Raw genomic sequence first — 19,589 nt, 5'->3', positions numbered from 1 at the left:
CTCCAAAGATGGCCAAGTGAAGATGTTCACCAGTAACTGGACTGAAGAACACAACCAAACCACAGCACGGGTACGTGGTGAGACCATTGAGGTCCAGGTTAGTAATAACTATTAAAATATATTTTATTTGATTGAACACGATTTGCTCACCTTTAGCAATAAACGATCAGGTCTAATCTGACATGTTCCATTTCTTCATGTTCAGCCTCATTGTGAGTGCAGCGACCTAACTTTTGGCGCAGCGCGTGGGAAGCCAGAATGTGGAAAATCTCATATGACTATAATAGTGATTCCTTAATTCCTATTTCACCCACGTCTTTTAATTGTATTTATAGGTGAATATTACATGTGTGATTACTGGAGAAGAATGGAGCATTGTTAGAAATCCCCCTCCCAGTTTTCCTATCTGCGCTTGTGCTTCAGGGGTAGAATATAATGCCGCTATTATCGTTTCACATCATCATCATCATTGTTATTATTCCATCATTGTATTTTAATGCCGCTTCGAATACGGTACGCGACTAAGCAAAAGTGGAGAATTCAGAAGTAATTGTCTCCATATGTCGAAGTGTAACATGGAAACTTTATGCACCAAAAACTTCACCTAGAACTTTAGTGAGTAGCGGTCGCTTGGCGAATATACTGTATGCACTCTCTATAGATATTGGCATCATGTGGAATTTATCAGACACCTCGACTAGCCATTAGGGGGAAGTAGTGGAGCACTCACGCTGACAAGTCTGAGGGCCACTGGGAGTCACTGGTTGTCAGCAGTTAATGGCCGCTGTTCTGATAACCTGCAGAATGTCCTATGTAATTGCTTTGCCTTCACAATTGACAATAAGCAGCGTGGTGGAAGAACGCCGAGTGAAGCTGCTGTGCGATTCCACTTTCCAGTATGTGACAACTACACAAAAGACTTGAGATATACTGTATATTGGAAAAAAAATGAAATTTTTTTTCCTAAAAAGGTCCATATGCACATAATGCCACCGATGTGGACCTCAGAGCTGGTTTTATAAAAAATTGGGCTATGGTCATAAAATAAAAATTACAGAGAGATTTGCATTTATTACCATGATAATATCAAAGCCCAAGTAATACCGCCATCTCGTTGTGTGATTAATACCACCAAGCAATGCTGGAAGAGAAGATGGATCACCGATGAGCAATTTTGCCAAAATTTGACTTCAACAATTTTCTCGAATTTAGACATCGAATCTACTTGATGAAAATCGAATGTACATTATTATGTTCTGAGGTCTTGGCAGACCTCGGACCAAATAATTTACACTTTGGTGGCCACATCCCCATTCCTGTCCGGTTGTCTTTTTTGGTCATGTCAACAATGAAGTCTTCTCTGGTCCATCAGCGACATCTTCTGAGACCCAATGAAGACTGCATCAGTAACCGCAGTGAAGGACACAGGTGATGGCCGGGGGGGCATTTTGTGCCAATCGAATCACAAAACAAAAATCAGGTTCTCGTGACTCGAAATTTTTTGAGAAATCTGAGAAGCAGCTGAATCTTCACCTCCAAACGATTCACTTGTTTCCATCAATGGCGAAGTCCTTGGTGGTCTTCAGCAGTCACTAGCTGGTGCATCACTCTCCAGTACCGGTCCTGGTTGGCTCTGTATGATGGCACGCACTGGAATCAATGACAGTAAAACATTACAGGGTTGTCAACTACTTGATGTTGAAGACCCCCATGCCTGGAATCATGGAGCTGGTGACTGTGGGTGGGCTTCTAAGGAGACCTTGATTCTTACTACTAATACTCTGCTGGATATCATACAAGCGATGAGACAACCGCAGTCAGGGCCATATTTAGGGTTTCTGCTGCCCTAGTCACTTTTAGTGCTGCCTCCCCCTTTGGTGAGTATGACACTCTCGGCAGTGACTTTGGCAAGAATCGCTGATGTGAAAGTCGCCTTTTGCAGCAGATCCGTCAGTTTTTCTGCATCTGCCGCGTAACGGATCACTTACAGCAACACTGCGTTCGGCCTCATTCATTCCCTATGAGACTTGCGGCACTTGCCATGATCTGGCAAATGCGGTACCATACCCCCCAACTTTTGATGAAGGGAAGGAGGTATAAAATTTGCCACGCGCGTAATGCGCTGTGGCAAATTTTAGGCCACGCCTCTGACCACACCCATTTCACAACTAGTCACACCCATTTCCACGTCCCAACCACAGCCATTTAGCACTGCTGATCACACTGTTTCATATACAATAATTATAAACAAAAAAAAATATGGCCACACAGTGCTCCATACTGTATAATGGCCACACACAGTTCTCCATACTGTATAATGGCCACACATGATGCTCAATACTGTATAATGGCCACCACACATGATGATCAATACTGTATAATGGCCACACATGATGTTCCATACTGTATAATGGCCACACAGTGCTCCATACTGTATAACGGCCACACATAATGCTCCATAATGTATAATGGCCACACAAAGTTCTCCATACTGTATAATGATCCCACATGATGCTCCATACTGTATAACGGCCACACATGATGCTCCATACTGTATAACGGCCACACATGATGCTCAATACTGTATAATGGCCACACATGATGCTCCATACTGTATAATGACCCCCCCTCCTGTATGCATGGCTCATCTCCCTCCCATCCCATATGCATGGCTCATATTTCCCCCCCTCCTGTATGCATGGTTCATATTCCCCCCCGTGTGCATGACTCATATTCCCCCCCTGTATGCATGGCTCATATTCCCCCCCGTGTGCATGACTCATATTCCCCCCCTGTATGCATGGCTCATATTCCCCCCCGTGTGCATGGCTCATATTCCCCCCCTGTATGCATGGGTCATATCCCCCCTGTATGCATGGCTCATCTCTCAACCCCCCCCCGCTCCCGCTCCCGCCTTGCATGGCGCCGCTTACCGTCCTCCTTCACCCCCCATCCCCTGTCCCCCCGTCCCTCATACCTTTCCCACACCGCCCGGCTGCGCCGACATCCCTCTGGCTCTCCCGACTCCCGGCGCAGCACCTTCTTCCTGCGTGAGCGGTCATGTGATACCGCTCATTAAGGTCATGAATATGCGCATATTCATGACCTTAATGAGCGGTACCATGTGACCACTCACTCAGGACATGCTGCAGACGCTGAGACCAGGCATCGCTGGAGCAGGGTGAGTATCGTCTTCAAGGAGGGTGGGTGGGAGGCAGGCAGGCGGCCGGGGGGCGGGCGGTCGGGAGGTGACCCACGACTTAAATAAAAAATAAAAAAAACAACCTTGCTCAGGTGCCGCCCCCCGCATTGTCCCACTCTAGGCACGTGCCCTCAAGTGCCTAGTGGCAAATACGGCCCTGACCGCAGTTACAAGTCACCTAAAAGGACAAATACTCTAAAAAGTAAAGAAAAATAAATAAAAAATGAAAAAAAATAAAATAAAAAAACATAAAAATTAGTATTACTCTCATTATTTCCCATTAAAAACAAAAATATGAAAATAAAAAAAGCATGCATGTAGTACCACCCCGTCCATAAAATGTCCAATCTATCGAAACATAAAATGAATGAAACGTCGCACTGGGAAAGAGAATCAAAACAGCAAAATTGCATAATGATGCAAAAAATTCAGTAAAAAGCGATGAAAATATGGTGTCTACCCTGAAAAGATGTAAAAAACAAAATGTGGACGTGTCATTGCAAAAACTAAGCCCTAACAAGATGAAATCCTCAGGGTGGGTTATCAATATCAGATCCTGGGGGTCTGACAACCAGCACCCCCAGGTCTGGCAGCAGCCGGGTGGAAGCACAGCTGCACGGCTCTGTACACTGCGTAGTGGTCACTGCTGGGTACTGCAGTTCAGCTCTACGTCCATTGCAGCTGATTGGAGGGGTGTCGGGTGTCAGACCCCCACAGATCTGATAGAGATGACCTATCCTGAAAGATTATCCGGTAATAATGTAATGCATTAAAGACACACCCCTGAGCATCCTGTGAGACACACCCCCTTGGCAAACAACATAAATATTGCCAATTAAATAACAAAGTCCATATCTCTGGAACAGTATGGCGGATTAAAGAAAAATACTCAGGGAAGTAGTGGGTATAAATACAGGAAGAAAACTGTCCACGTCGAATTCATGCCGCTCGTGGTTCAGGCAGCATGAATCAGCTGAGAGGATCCCTTTAAGGATGAGATTTCCAAACCACCAATACACCCTTTAAAATCTAGTTAGTGATTCCCCTATTTCTGGATAATCGGTGATGGCGGTGACCGGCACACCCCGGCGCGCGCTGCTGCAGATTATGGCGGTAGCAGGTCGCCGCAGTTTGCTGCCCGCCGGTCATTGGTTTTACCTGCTCTCAGGAGCCGCAGGCGGCCGATGTGTTTGACTTAGTAAGTTTCAAGTGCTCTCAGAAACCACGAGACAGAGCGAAGATTGTGATGAGTCCGCGGGAGACGATTGTCATTATCAGCATTATTGCGGAGATTATAAAGCGCATTCACTCCGTCACTTATTACAAGGAGCAGAACAGGTCGATTTATAGATCCCGTCTCTCCAGGTGCTAATACTCTGCAAAGTCTGCGTGCAGAATCGCCCAGAACTAACGGGCAGATAGGTCGGAGTATGCTGTGTTATATAAAGGCCCAGGTTATACCAGAAGACAGGCAAATTATACTAGACGCATGCAGCGCCCCAGAGTCCTGGTCGTTGCAGTACTGATGCTCCGCCACTAAGGGGGGCTATGGTACATCTGATGGCACTGAAGGAGTTCACCTGACCAGGTATCACAGACACCAATACACTTCACAGTCTGGCCTCCAGGGGGAGCTAAGGGTGCTATGTATTAGGCCACTCCTCACAATCTGGTAAAACTGGGGGTTGGATAGGAAGTTAGAACAGAAGCTGACTGGGAATCGAACAGGCAACATCCTGTGGCAGAGGGTGTTGCGGGGAGAGACTCAGGGGGGTCCCTGTCAGGGGTGGGATCCTGACAGAGGCCTAGCGAACAGAGAGAACGTTACGGGACCGCGCCTGCACTAGATAGCGGCGATACCCTAAGAAAGGACAAGAAGCGAGGTATATTGTGCTGAGTGAGAAACGAGATCAACGCAACAAGGAGAAATACCAGTAGGAGTCGTGCTGTAAGACGAGGCAACATCCTACTGAGGCGCGTAGCCGGTGGCCGGAACGCCGAGGAGGTACTAGGCTCCAAGCAGTACTTCAAACCTACGGCAGGACAGTCAGCTATAGGCGGGCTGTCTCACACCAATCACCTACGAAGACATAGGGGGCAACCAGTGGAGAGGGGCGACACTAGGGTCCCGGAAGAGCTCCGAGCCTACCCGTCATACGGGTGCGTCCTAGCCATATCATCTGGGGGACGAAGAAGAACATCAGAATCGAGTTGTGAGGGAACACGAGAAACAGACACAACAGTTGTGGGGACTATCCCGTAAGCACAGCAGGGGAGGACCACAACACACAAGCGCAGGAAGGTAGGCACAGATTTCCACCTGCAAAGGGAACTCTGGAGGTGCCATCGGACCGGCCGGACTTGCGCAGCCTGATGAACCGTATTCCGGACTGAGGATCCTGAAGCCTTCAGTAAAGAGGTAAAGAGACTGCAACCTGGTGTCCTCGTTATTTACTGTGACCAGCACTGCACCGCACTACCACCACCATCCACACCTTTCATTGGGCGCCCCTCAGCAGGGTCACGGACCGGGTCTAGCCACCGTGACAACCCCAGAGCAGAGACCCAGAGGCCCGGTACCGGGTACCCCTCGGCCCTGCGGCAGTGGGGGCGCTGCACGCACACATACAGTAAGATATACAAGATGCCCAGGTTATACCGGCTGTACATATATAGTTATATACAGGAGATGCCCAGGTTATACCAGCTGTACATATATAATTATATACAGGAGATGCCCAGGTTATACCAGCTGTACATATATAATTATATACAGGAGATGCCCAGGTTATAGCAGCTGTACATATATAATTATATATTGGAGATGCCCTGGGCTGGTTATACCAGCTGTACATATATAATTATATATTGGAGATGCCCAGGTTATACCAGCTGTACATATATAATTATATACAGGAGATGCCCAGGTTATACCAGCTGTACATATATAATTATATACAGGAGATGACCAGGTTATACCAGCTGAACATATATTATTATATACAGGAGATGCTCAGGTTATACCAGTGGTACATATATAATTATATACAGGAAATGCCCAGGTTATACCAGCTGTACATATATAATTATATACAGGAGATGCCCAGGTTATACCAGTGGTACATATATAATTATATACAGGATATGCCCTGGTTATACCAACTGTACATATATAATTATTTACAGGAGATGCTCAGGTTATACCAGTGGTACATATATAATTATATACAGGAGATGCCCAGATTATACCAGCTGTACATATATAATTATATACAGGAGATGCCCTGGTTATACCAGCTGTACATATATAATTATATACAGGAGATGCCCAGGTTATACCAGCTGTACATATATAATTATATACAGGAGATGCCCAGGTTATAGCAACTGTACATATATAATTATATACAGGAGATGCCCAGGTTATACCAGCTGTACATATATAATTATATATTGGAGATGCCCAGGTTATACCGGCTGTACATATATAATTATATACAGGAGATGCCCAGGTTATAGCAGCTGTACATATATAATTATATACAGGAGATGCCCAGGTTATACCAGCTGTACATATATAATTATATATTGGAGATGCCCAGGTTATACCGGCTGTACATATATAATTATATACAGGAGATGCCCAGGTTATACCAGCTGTACATATATAATTATATACAGGAGATGCCCAGGTTATAGCAGCTGTACATATATAATTATATACAGGAGATGCCCAGGTTATACCGGCTGTACATATATAATTATATACAGGAGATGCACAGGTTATACCAGCTGTACATATATAGTTATATACAGGAGATGCCCAGGTTATATCAGCTGTACATATATAATTATATACAGGAGATGCCCAGGTCATACCGGCTGTACATATATAATTATATATTGGAGATGCCCAGGTTATACCGGCTGTACATATATAATTATATACAGGAGATGCCCAGGTTATACCAGCTGTACATATATAATTATATACAGGAGATGCCCAGGTTATAGCAGCTGTACATATATAATTATATACAGGAGATGCCCAGGTTATACCGGCTGTACATATATAATTATATACAGGAGATGCCCAGGTTATACCAGCTGTACATATATAGTTATATACAGGAGATGCCCAGGTTATACCAGCTGTACATATATAATTATATACAGGAGATTCCCAGGTTATACCGGCTGTACATATATAGTTATATACAGGAGATGCCCAGGTTATACCGGCTGTACATATATAATTATATACAGGAGATACCCAGGTTATACCGGCTGTACATATATAGTTATATAGAGGAGATGCCCAGGTTATACCGGCTGTACATATATAATTATATACAGGAGATGCCCAGGTTATACCGGCTGTACATATATAATTATATACAGGAGATGCCCAGGTTATAGCGGCTGTACATATATAATTATATACAGGAGATGCCCAGGTTATACCAGCTGTACATATATAATTATATATTGGAGATGCCCAGGTTATACCGGCTGTACATATATAATTATATACAGGAGATGCCCAGGTTATACCGGCTGTACATATATAACTATATATAGGAGATGCCCAGGTTATACCGGCTGTACATATATAATTATATACAGGAGATGCCCAGGTTATACCAGCTGTACATATATAATTATATACAGGAGATGCCCAGGTTATACCAGCTGTACATATATAATTATATACAGGAGATGCCCAGGTTATACCAGCTGTACATATATAATTATATATTGGAGATGCCCAGGTTATAGCAGCTGTACATATATAATTATATACAGGAGATGCCCAGGTTATATCAGCTGTACATATATAGTTATATACAGGAGATGCCCAGGTTATAGCAGCTGTACATATATAATTATATACAGGAGATGCCCAGGTTATAGCAGCTGTACATATATAATTATGTACAGGAGATGCCCAGGTTATAGCAGCTGTACATATATAATTATATACAGGAGATGCCCAGGTTATAGCAGCTGTACATATTTAATTATATACAGGAGATGCCCAGGTTATAGCAGCTGTATATATATAATTATATAGAGGAGATGCCCAGGTTATACCAGCTGTCCATATATAATTATATACAGGAGATGCTCAGGTTATACCAGATGCACAAATAAAATTATATACAATAGATGCCCAGGTTATACCAGCTGTACATACAGTGGGTATGGAAAGTATTTAGACCCCTTTAAATTTTTCACTCGTTGTTTCATTGCAGCCATTTGGTAAATTCAAAAAAGTTCATTTTTCTCATTAATGTACACTCTGCACCCCATCTTGACAGACAAAAAACAGAAATGTAGAAATTGCAAATTTATTAAAAAAGAAAAACTGAAATATCCCATGGTCATAAGTATTCAGACCCTTTGCACCTTTTGAGCTCGTACAGCCATGAGTCTTCTTGGGAATGATACAAGTTTTTCTCTCCTGGATTTGGGGATCTTCTGACATTCTTCCTTGTAGATCCTCTCCAGTTCCATCAGGTTGGATGGTGAACGTTGGTGGACGCCATTTTCAGGTCTCTCCAGAGATGCTCCATTGGGTTTAGGTCAGGGCTCTGGCTGGGCCGGTCAAGAATGGTCACAGAGTTGTTCTGAAGCCACTCCTTTGTTATTTTAGCTGTGTGGTTACTGTCATTGTCTTGTTGGAAGGTGAACCTTCGGCCAAGTCTGCGGTCCAGAGCACTCTGGAAGAGGTTTTCATCCAGGATATCTCTGTACTTGGCCGCATTCATATTTCCTTCAATGACAACCAGTCGTCCTGTCCCTGCAGCTGAAAAACACCCCCATAGAATGATGCTGCCACCACCATGTTTCACTGTTGGGATTGTATTGGATAGGTCATGAGCAGTGCCTGGTTTTCTCCACATACCGCTTAGAATTATCACCAATAAGGTCTATCTTCGTCTCATCAGACCAGAGAATCTTATTTCTCATAGTCTGGGTGTCCTTCATGTGTTTTTTAGCAAACTCTATGTGGCTTTCATATATCTTGCACTGAGGAGAGTCTTCCGTTGGGCCACTCTGCCATAAAAGTCCGACTGGTGGAGGGCTGCAGTGATAGTTGACTTTGTGGAACTTTCTCCCATCTCCCATCTCCATCTCTGGAGCTCAGCCACAGTGATCTTGGGGTTCTTCTTTACTTCTCTCACCAAGGATCTTCTCCCACAATTGCTCAGTTTGGCTGGACGGCCAGGTCTAGGAAGACTTCTGATGGTCCCAAACTTCTTCCATGTAAGGATTATAGAGGCCACTGTGCTCTTAGGAACCTTGACTACTGCAGAAATTCTTTTGTAACCTTGGCCAGATCTGTTCCTTGCCACAATTCTGTCTCTGAGCTCCTTGGCCAGTTCCTTTGACCTCATGATTCTCATTTGGTCTGACATGCACTGTGAGCTGTGAGGTCTCATATAGACAGGTGTGCGCCTTTCCAAATCACATCCTATCAGTTCAATTACACACAGCTGGCCTCCAATGAAGGAGTAGAACCATCTCAAGGAGGATCACAAGGAAATGGACAGCATGTGACTTAAATATGAGTGTCTGAGCAAAGGGTCTGAATACTTATGACCATGTGATATTTCAGTTTTCTTTTTTATTAAATTTGCAAAAATTTCTACATTTCTGTTTTTTTCAGTCAAGATGGGGTGCAGCGTGTACATTAATGAGAAAAAAATGAACTTTTTTGAATTTACGAAATGGCTGAAATGAGGCAAAGAGTGAAAAATTTAAAGGGGTGTGAATACTTTCCATACCCACTGTATAATTACATATATAATTATATAGAGGAGATGCCCAGGTTATACCAGCTGTACATATCTAATTATATACAGGAGGTGCCCAGGTTATGCCAGCTGTACATATCTAATTATATACAGGAGGTGTCCATTCCTCCAGCCTCTATTCTAGTTGCCCATCATCCTCTACAGCCAAATTTTGCCAAGCTGCCATGCAAGCATTAGAGTTCAGTTCATCAAGCTGCGATCCAGCCTCCATTCCTCCAGCCTCTTTAGCCTCCGTTTTCACCACTTTCTTTCTTTGCTTCCTCATCGGTCTGTTCTGCCTTCCATCTGTTCACCCGGGTCCAGGGCTTTATGGATCCACATCTCCAGATGAGACCTAACTCCCCGGCAGATGGCTCATTTCCATACCTACAAGTGGTGCGGTGTCCAGAGGTGACAATATCCATTTTAAACTCCTGAACGAACCTTGAAAAATGCAATTTTGTGGCGTATAAGATTGTGAATATTTTGCGGTGATTGCCGGGCCTTTTCCCTTTCTTGTCATAACATTTCTGTAATGGAGCCCGTCTACAACCGGCAAAGTGTTTCCGCTCCCTCCGGTGTGTTCAATAATGACAGATAAGTGCTTTTATTGAAAGAAATGTTCCGAAAGTGATATCATGAAAAATTCCCTACGTGCAATCGAAAAGATATCCAGGCCCCGAATGCGGCTACTTTATATCGCTGATTTGCATATTAAAGCGTCCGCTAGAATATATTTGGTTATTATCACGCGATTCGGAATTTTAAAAGCTTTTTATGCTGAATTCCCATCCCCCCTCCTCCATGTATGGAGGACGACAGAGAAAAGTTCTGAGAGCTCCCAGAGGACGAGAACATCGCTCCACGGTGTAATGATTACCAAGGTCGCTCTGAAGGTCAAGCAAATGTGTAAGAGGATGGTCCAGTAAATGTTACGCTTCACATATTTGATACCAGAACAATATTCAATTTTGCAACATTAAAGGGGTTCTCTGCTTTCTGGAACAGCTTTTTGTTTCTAGGATGCCCCATGCGCCTAGTATTATATGGCTTACTTCATCTATCTTATATACAAGATTGTGGTTACAGTGTTTTTCGTACTTTGCTGACATTTACTGGTCGTTGTCATATCATGTTGTTCATGTATTACTGCACTTTCCCATAATGCCTCTCTCTGCCCCTCCTCCTGTCTTGTTTCCTCACATCCTTTCTTGTGGTCAGTGCCATCTTGTAGAAAGTGCATCAGGATTCTTGTCACGATCCATTTTTGGATGCGTGGCAGCTCTGGTTCCACTATGACTTAAATGTAGCTTTTTTCATTTCACGCCAGCAAGGGTTAATGTCAGTTTTCCCTGCTGGCAGTGTTGCAATTGCAGAGTTGCTAGGTCAGGTGATGTGGGTGATAGAGGAATCTATGTTGACCAAGCCTGGAGTAAGGAGCTCTCTGGCTGCAGTGGTGAATCAGCTGGTTTCGTGGAGTTTGTCCAGATGCTTTTCTTCTGCTGTGTGGTGCTTTGCAGCAGAGAAAGTTGTTAAGCTAAGTTTGGTGTTTTTTTCCTTTGTCTCATGTTTGTCACTCTCCCCTGTGTTGTACCATCTGCAGTGATGAGGCTAGCATCCTTGTTGGCCAGTGCACTAGCCAGGGCAGTGCAAGGTGACAGCGAGGGCTGAGGTTCCTGATGGCGGCGGGGGGAAGGACCCGCTTAGGGCGTTAGAGGAGTGTGGGGACAGGCTTACGTTGGAGCTCAGGAGGTGTCCATCCCTCTCTCCCTAACGGTAGGGCCTTCCTCTCCCCATTTCCATCCCGTTGAGTGTGTGTTGTGACATCCGCTGACCGACTCCCTGTTAAATTTCGTGACAATTCTTATGTTACCGCTATCCTCCATCCTCCACATTCTACATGATCTTCATCCATTTATCGTCCCTGATATCCTACCTTATCTCACCAAGCTCATCACTGCATCATCCTTCCAGGATCAACCACATGCAGCTGTTCAAGCACAGGATGGAAGGGCAGCGAGTAGCACTATCTTCCATTGCTTGTACAGAGATCTGTGCTCACATCCCTCAGACACATCTCATATACTCAAAAATTATCTGACAGCAACTATACTGGACCACAAGGAAGGTAGCACCTCAGCAAAATATTATAGGAGAGTGAAATAGCAGAGCCCAGCAGAATCGCAGAGCTGGATATTACTGGAGACTCATTTTGCTGGGATATAGCAGAGCCCAGTGATGTAGCTGAGCTGGGCTTATGATTAAACATGCTTTGTGGAAAAAGAAAAAAAAAAAAAAAAAGAGCATGAACCGCACATCCCAAAATTAGCAGGAGATTGCAAAGTAAGGGGTCTAGCCCATTTTGGCTCTCACTGAAGAGCTGGAGGAAGGTGAGTTTAAATGCTCCCTTCAGTTTGGTGCTGGTGCTGTGTGGCGGCCATTGTTGCTGTGGCTTTGTGCTGGTGGGGCGGCGCGGTCTGGAGTCTTGGGGGCTCAGTCTCGCAGCATGGGTGCTGTGGGGCAACAGGCCGTCCGCCCTGCTGGTGCATGGCCGCTGCGGCGGTGGTCGCCGCACGGCTTCGCTCTGTTACGGCGGTAGGACCCACTACGAGGTTTGCCGTGAAGGGGCAGTGGGCTTCATACAGTCTGATCAGAGTGTTAAACTGAAAACCTCATGTTCAGTATTTAAATTTTTGCCTAGCGGCTTTAGATCAACGTATGATTTTGGGATGTGCGGTTCATGCTCTTTTTTTCTTTTTCCACAAAGCTTATGATTAAACACACTTGTAGTGATGTATCTGAGTCCAACAACATGGCAGAGCTGAGTATGTCAAAAGGCACACTTGTTATAATATGGTAGTACCCAGCCAGAAATCAAAACTGGGTTTGTCAATAGACACACTTTTTGTGATGTAGCAGAGTCTAGTTATACAGCAGGGCTGAGTATGTTAGGAGGCTCAAGTACCCAACAAAGTAGCAGAGCTGGATTAGTTAGGATGTGTTGGGTCCTCCATAGAAGGGGGTGCTCTTTATATCCACTGTTTACTACATTAATACTAAATGATGGACATGGAGCGCCCCCACACCGCCGCAGGGCCTAGGGGTACCCGGAGCCGGGCCTCTGGGTCTCAGTCCTGGGGTTGTCACGGTGGCTGGACCCGGTCCGTGGCTCTGTCCGTCAGTGGGGGACGTCCGGTGCAATAAGTGATGATGATGGTGCAGTAACGGTGGTGTAGCGGTGCAGTTGTGGGGTGCAGGTCGCGGTAAATAATGAGGACACCAGGTTGCAGTCTCTTTACCTCTTTACTGGAGATCTCTCAGTCCGTAGTCCAGAATACGGTTCACCAGGCTGCGCAAGTCCGGTCGGTCCGATGGCACTTCCAGAGTTCTCCTCACAGATGGAAATCAGTGCCCTCCTTCTTAGCGCTATGTGTTGTAGTCCTTCCCTGCTGTGCTCACGGAAAGTACCCCACAACTGTCGTGTCTGTTTCTTAAGTTCCCTCACAACTCGATTCACTGATGTTCTTCTCGTATTCCATCCCTCCCTGTTATTCAGGTTGGAACGGCACCCGTTTGTCAGGTAGGCCTGGAGTTCTTCCGGGACCCTAGAGACGCCCCTCTCCCGCAATTGCCCCCCAAGACTTCATAGGTGATATGTGGTAGACAGCCTGCCTTAAACTGACTGCCCTGCCGCTGTTTGGAGTATGGCTTGAAGCTGTATGCTATTCCACTCCCTCGGCGTTCCGGCCACCGGTAATGCGCCTCAGTAGGATGTTGCTCCGGTCCTACAGCATGACCCCTACTGGTATTCTCCTTTTTGCTTGATCTCGTTTCTCACTCAGCACAATCTATCTCGCTTCTAGTCCTTTCTTGGGCACCGCCGCTATGCTGAGCAGGCACGGTCCCTTTACGTTCTTTCCAATGCCAAGCCTCTGCCAGGATCCCACCCCTGACAGAGACCCTACTGTCTCTTCCTCCACAACACCCTCTGCCACAAGGTGTTGCTTCGTTCAATCCAGTCAGCTTTCTCCTCTAACTTCCTGCCTGACCCCCAGTTTACCCACTATGGTGGGGAGTGGCCTAATGAATAGCACCCTTAGCTCCCCCCGGAGGCCCTGCTGTGAAACATATTGGTGTCTGTGATACCTGGTCAGATGAACTCCTTCAGTGCCATCGAACGCACCATGGCTCCCCATAGTGGCGGATCCACAGTACTGCAACGACCAGAACTCTGGGGCGCTGCACTCCCCCCTGGTTAAACACAGTACTCCGGGACTGGGAAGAAAACAACAATACAGGTTAGCAAAAAGACATACAATTTTGTTGAGTGCAAAACAATAAGCATACTTGAACAAGCTTCCCTTTATGGGAGGTGAGGACACTTTAACGTTACAAACATAATTAAATATCATAGCAACAGGCTACAATTAACTCTCATTACCCAACCGGGTATTCTACTAGGTGCAAACATTATTGACCAATAATTTAACTTTGCCTTTAAGGATATACACTCTTAATCCGCTAAAGACCTTCCTATAATCACATTATAAGGTATTTTAACTTTGCATTCTCCTACTTTGAACCTGCAGGACCGCCTGTCCCTATGGCACCAGACCTACTGCCTCTCCTTTCTATTACAGGACCGCCCCGTTCAGCCAGGGCCTACTGCCTTTCGCTACTATACATGGTATAGACATAACATTCCTTTCAATTAGAGAACATTGAGCCAGCTCTATTTGGCTCCTATTAGGACTCACTTTCTAACCCCTACGGGTTCACTCTCTGTCCTTAGTAACGAACGAACTTTCTATGGGGACTCAGGGTTTACCTTCTATCCTCACCTTCATTACTACTTTCTTTACTTTCAACTAAGCAGAACTCTAAATCTACCCCTACGGGCTTTCTGCATCTTTCCTTTTAAAGAACATTATCTAGATTTCTCACTTTAAACAAATTAAACACACATAACTTTTCTTCATGCAAAACAGTTACATTTCTTTCCAGCGCATCATCATCAGTATTTCTTCACATTTAACTAGTTAAAACACATAAAACTTTTCTCGTTCAAACATTATCATTGCATTACTGTTCTAAAACAGTATCTTCTCATAAGTACGCTGTTGGACATCCCCTTTAAAAGAGAATCAAGTCTTTCTGAGGTAGCTCGTCTTCTCAGCCTACCAGTCTTTGCTCAGCAAAGGTTCCAGAACGGTATCTTCGCAAAGAGTCTTTAAATAAAACCAGTAGGAAGCGCCTTTAATAAGGTGCAAACTATTTACAAGAAAGTTTGGATCATGCACTGTTCATGATTCAGCAGTTTTTATAACATTGTGGAACAAAAAAGCAAAAATGAAAGTGAAAGCAAAAATAAAAAGCAATAGGGATCCCGGGTAAACAAAGGGATCCCTTTAAGAGTTAACCCAGGACGGATTTTAGCAGCAAAACAGCAAGGAAATAAACAGTTAACTATTTACAGTTTCAGGTTTCCGAGGTTTAGTTGAACGGCTTCCAGGGCTGCACCTGGCACTTAACCCTTCTTGGCCTGGGCAAAGTGAGGTCCAGGGTTACACCCAGTGCTGGACAAACGCCGTTAATCCGTCCTTCATGTATGGTTAAATCATGCGCAGCGATGGAGGTCTGCGCAGCTTGAGTATGGGCATTTGCTGCAGCAGAGGTAGCGGCTGCTGCAAGATCAGTCACTGGAACGGAGTCAGCAGCTGTGGCACTAGCAGTCGCTGGAGTGGTGTCGGTCGTCAGGGCAGGGTGGCTCTTCCTACCTGCTTCAGATGCGGTTCCTCCGGTGCCGGTCTGCTCCGTCTCCGCTGGGGTCTGGAACGCTGGCTGTGGGGCCTTGTGCTGTGACGCTGTCATCTCTGCTTGCAGCATCTCGCTTTCCGGCAGGGCCTTGCTTTCTGGCTTCGGAGCGCTGGAACTTCTTTCTTGCTCCGGACCAGATGAGGCTGCCGACAGATGTCCGGTGAGGCTCCTGATGATGGCCTTCTTCCACCCGGCCTCAGTGCTCAGCTGCGTCCGCCGGAGTCGGTCGCTGAGCTCGTCCACTCCGGCCTGCAGGAATTCAGCATCAGCGGTGGAGGCCCGGTTGCGGTGCCCCTCCGGGTGGCTGGGGGAGTCCTCTGCTCCGACCCCACGCTCCGGCTCCGGGCGGCTCGCCATGGCGTCCTCCATGTCGCTGAATTCTTCTTCCTGGTCCTTTTCCCGCTCTCTCCTTCGTGGGCGGTTTCGTTTTCTCTGTCTCTGCCCACCATTGAGGATCAGGAGGCGGATCTCAGCTGCTGACGGACACATCCTCAAGGGGCCGAGATATTTAGACTGGGCGGCCATTGTCTTTCGCGCTCTTCAGCTTGTTCACGCCCACTTCCACGCCCTTCTTCTTCTCCTGCGCTCTCCTTACCGCTGTAATGGCGGCGGTTTTGGCGCGAACTTTTGGCGGCAAGTGACAATCCACAGTCTTTGCAATAAAGTACAGTCTAAGCACAGTAAATCACAGTAAATCACAGTTCCAAGGCACACATGACCTGATTCTTCAGGCTTAAGTAGATCCTGTTCGTGACGCCAAGTTGGAGCGCCCCCACACCGCCGCAGGGCCTAGGGGTACCCGGAGCCGGGCCTCTGGGTCTCAGTCCTGGGGTTGTCACGGTGGCTGGACCCGGTCCGTGGCCCTGTCCGTCAGTGGGGGACGTCCGGTGCAATAAGTGATGATGATGGTGCAGTAACGGTGGTGTAGCGGTGCAGTTGTGGGGTGCAGGTCGCGGTAAATAACAAGGACACCAGGTTGCAGTCTCTTTACCTCTTTACTGGAGATCTCTCAGTCCGCAGTCCAGAATACGGTTCACCAGGCTGCGCAAGTCCGGTCGGTCCGATGGCACTTCCAGAGTTCTCCTCACAGATGGAAATCAGTGCCCTCCTTCTTAGCGCTATGTGTTGTAGTCCTTCCCTGCTGTGCTCACGGAAAGTACCCCACAACTGTCGTGTCTGTTTCTTAAGTTCCCTCACAACTCGATTCACTGATGTTCTTCTCGTATTCCATCCCTCCCTGTTATTCAGGTTGGAACAGCACCCGTTTGTCAGGTAGGCCTGGAGTTCTTCCGGGACCCTAGAGACGCCCCTCTCCCGCAATTGCCCCCCAAGACTTCATAGGTGATATGTGGTAGACAGCCTGCCTTAAACTGACTGCCCTGCCGCTGTTTGGAGTATGGCTTGAAGCTGTATGCTATTCCACTCCCTCGGCGTTCCGGCCACCGGTAATGCGCCTCAGTAGGGTGTTGCTCCGGTCCTACAGCATGACCCCTACTGGTATTCTCCTTTTTGCTTGATCTCGTTTCTCACTCAGCACAATCTATCTCGCTTCTAGTCCTTTCTTAGGGCACCGCCGCTATGCTGAGCAGGCACGGTCCCGTTACGTTCTTTCCAATGCCAAGCCTCTGTCAGGATCCCACCCCTGACAGAGACCCTACTGTCTCTTCCTCCACAACACCCTCTGCCACAAGGTGTTGCTTCGTTCAATCCAGTCAGCTTTCTCCTCTAACTTCCTGCCTGACCCCCAGTTTACCCACTATGGTGGGGAGTGGCCTAATGAATAGCACCCTTAGCTCCCCCCGGAGGCCCTGCTGTGAAACATATTGGTGTCTGTGATACCTGGTCAGATGAACTCCTTCAGTGCCATCGAACGCACCATGGCTCCCCATAGTGGCGGATCCACAGTACTGCAACGACCAGAACTCTGGGGCGCTGCAGACACTTCCCACCTTCCTAACTATAAATGCCTTATCACCAAGCTACTTGCCTATTGTCCTGTAGTCCATCCCAGCCTTGTGCAGGTCTACAATTTTGTCCCCGGTGTCCTTAGACAGCTCTTTGGTCTTGGCCATGGTGGAGAGGTTGGAGTGTGATTGATTGTGTGAACAGGTGTCTTTTATAGAGGTAACGAGTTCAATCAGGTGCAATTAACACAGGTAATGAGTGTAGAGTAGGAGGCTTCTTACACAAAAACTAACAGGTCTGTGAGAGCCAGAATTCTTGCTGGTCGGTCAGTGATCAAGTACTTATTTCATGCAATTAAAATGAAAATTAATTATATAAAAATCATACAATGTGATTTTCTGGTTTTTATTTTTAGATTCTGTCTCTCACAGGTGAAGTGTACCTACGATAAAAATTACCGACCTCTCCATTCTTTGTAGGTGGGAAAACTTGCCAAATTGGCAGAGTATTCGGTGCCCAGGGGGGAACTAGATGTTATAGGTGCCAGGGCTGGCCAATAGTAAAGAAATTAGTGATGCCACGGGCGGCGTTGTGGCGTGCTCGCCCTGCGTCCCTCACACTGAGCCCTCTCTTAGTGTGTCTGCGCAGTTTCAAGGATGAATGCTGACAAGGGTATTAACGTAATCAATTCACCTCACAATACGTAGTCCATAGCGATGGTATCACGGTCCTTCATACAAGCTGGAAACTTTAGGTAGCAAGAGAGAGATGGTCACCGTGAAGTTTAACCCCTTCATGACCCAGCCTATTTTGGCCTTAATGACCTTGCCGTTTTTTGCAATTCTGACCAGTGTCCCTTTATGAGGTAATAACTCAGGAACGCTTCAACGGATCCTAGCGATTCTGAGATTGTTTTTTCGTGACATATTGGGCTTCATGTTAGTCATAAATTTAGGTCGATAATTTCTGAGTTTATTTGTGAAAAAAATGGAAATTTGGCAAAAATTTTGAAAATTTCGCAATTTTCACATTTTGAATTTTTATTCTGTTAAACCAGAGAGTTATGTGACACAAAATAGTTAATAAATAACATTTCCCACATGTATACTTTACATCAGCACAATTTTGGAAACACATTTTTTTTTTGCTAGGAAGTTATAAGGGTTAAAATTTGACCAGTGATTTCTCATTTTTACAACAAAATTTACAAAACCATTTTTTTTAGGGACCACCTCACATTTGAAGTCAGTTTGAGGGGTCTATATGGCTGAAAATACCAAAAAGTGACACCATTCTAAAAACTGCACCCCTCAAGGTGCTCAAAACCACATTCAAGAAGTTTATTAACCCTTCGGGTGTTTCACAGCAGCAGAAGCAACATGGAAGTAAAAAATGAACATTTAACTTTTTAGTCACAAAAATGATCTTTTAGCGAAATTTTTTTTATTTTCCCAAGGGTAAAAGGAGAAACTGGACCACGAACTTTATTGTCCAATTTGTCCTGAGTACGCTGATACCTCATATGTGGGGGTAAACCACTGTTTCGGCGCACGGCAGGGCTCGGAAGGGAAGGAGCGCCATTTGACTTTTTCAATGAAAAATTGGCTCCAATCTTTAGCGGACACCATGTCGCGTTTGGAGAGCCCCCGTGTGCCTAAACATTGGAGCTCCCCCACAAGTAACCCAATTTTGGAAACTAGACCCCCCAAGGAACTTATCTAGAAGCATAGTGAGCACTTTAAACCCCCAGGTGCTTCACAAATTGATCCGTAAAAATGAAAAAGTACTTTTTTTTCACAAAAAAATTATTTTAGCCTCAGTTTTTTCATTTTTACATGGGCAACAGGATAAAATGGATCCTAAAA

Source organism: Ranitomeya variabilis, chromosome 1, assembly GCF_051348905.1.
Source record: "Ranitomeya variabilis isolate aRanVar5 chromosome 1, aRanVar5.hap1, whole genome shotgun sequence".
Taxonomy (NCBI): domain Eukaryota; kingdom Metazoa; phylum Chordata; class Amphibia; order Anura; family Dendrobatidae; genus Ranitomeya; species Ranitomeya variabilis.
This window is presented reverse-complemented; position numbering follows the sequence as displayed.